The 1763-nt window shown below is 38.1% G+C and overlaps 1 pseudogene; it reads left to right on the forward strand.

The window, feature by feature from the left end:
• Nucleotides 1-698, forward strand: LOC118009803 (annotated as a pseudogene).
• The last annotated feature ends 1065 nt before the right edge of the window (nt 699-1763 follow it).

A 1763-nucleotide genomic window follows, 5' to 3' on the forward strand; every position in this document is an offset into this window, starting at 1 on the left:
ATGGGCTACATTCTCACTTGCTCCCTTTCTGTTGCCATCTTGGTTCCATGTTCCCTGCACACAGTGCCAGCTGAACCCACAGAAACCAACTCTCCTAAAAAGCAGGAGTTACCATAGCCCCAGACTGAGACCGGGTCTGGAATAGAATCCAACATTGATGGATCAGAGCTTGAGGAACAAGATTCCACACTGGCAACCACATAAGTCCAGCTGGCCGCAGCAGCTGAAATTGATAAAGAACCAGTCAGTAGAGCAAAACAGAGCCAGAGTAAAAAGAAAGCACGGAAGGCTATGTCCAAAATGGGTCTACGACAGGCTAAAGGGGTTACTAGAGTCACTATCTGGATATCTAAGAATATCTTCTTTGTCATCACAAAACCAGATGTCTACAAGAGGGCAGCTTCAGATACCTACATAGTTTTGGGGGAAACAAAGATTAAGGATTTGTCTCAGCTGGGACAACTAGCAGCTGCTGAGAAATTCGAGGTTCAAGGTGAAGCTGTCCCAAACATTCAAGAAAACACACAGACTCCAACTGTACTGGGGGAGAGTGAAGAGGAAGAGGTTGAGGAAACACATGTAGAGGTTGACATAGAACTGGTCACGTCACAAGCAAATGTGTCAAGAGCAAAGGCATCTGAGTTCTGAAGAACAGCAAGAATGGCATTGTAAATGTTATTATAGAATTAACAATGTAACCATCTGAAAACAAGGATAATTTTTTTGGTGTTTCAAAAGAATAATTGCAGCTTGGCTTGAAATTTGTATTGTTTCTGCCATTAATAAAGTTATGGCTTCTTGTAGGATAAAAAATGAATTGATCAATGGAAAGATAGATAAGAGGATAAGAACCATATAATCCTTTCAATAGATGCAGAAAAAGCATTTGACAAAATACAACATCAATTCATGATAAAAGCCCTCAACACAGTAGGTTTAGAGGGAACATACCTCAACATAATAAAGGCCATATATGAAAAACCCACAGCTAATATCATTAATGGGGAAAAACTGAGAGCTTTTCCTCTATCGTCAGGAATGAAGAAGAATGTCCATTCTCACCACTTTTGTTCTGCATAGTACCAGAATTCTTAGCTATAGCAATAAGACAAAAAAATAAAAGGAAACCAGATTGGCAAGGAAGATGTAAAACTTTCACTATTTGGAGATGGCATGATACTATATATATAGAAAACCAGAAAGACTCCACCAAAAAGGTGCTAGAACTGATATACAAATTCAGTAAAATCACAGGATACAAAATCAATATACAGAAATCTGTTGCATTTCTATACCAATAATGACACAGCAGAAAGAGAAACTGAGAAAACAACCCTATTTATAGTTGTACCAAAAACAATAAGATACCTAGGAGTAAACCTAATCAAAGAAGTGAAAAGACTCTGAAAACTTATATATAAAACACTGATGAAAGAAATTGAAGATGACACAAAGAAATGGAAAGACATCCCATGCTCATGGATTGGAAGAACAAATCTTGTTAAAATGTCTATACTACCCAAAGCAATCTACACGTTTAATGCAATCTCTATCAAAATACCACTAGCATTTTTCCCAGAACTAGAACAAATATTCCTACAATGTGTATGGAACCACAAAAAACTATAATAGCAAAGGAACCTTGGAAAAGAAGAGCAAAGCTGGGGACATCAGAGAAAGTCAATCAGAGAAAGACAGGTACTGGACTTCAAGTTGTATTACAAAGCTGTAGTGATGGGGCACCTGGGTGGCTCGGTTAGTTA

This window comes from Mirounga leonina, unplaced genomic scaffold, assembly GCF_011800145.1.
Source record: "Mirounga leonina isolate KUSES-001 unplaced genomic scaffold, KU_Mleo_1.0 Mir_128, whole genome shotgun sequence".
NCBI classification, from domain to species: Eukaryota; Metazoa; Chordata; class Mammalia; order Carnivora; family Phocidae; genus Mirounga; species Mirounga leonina.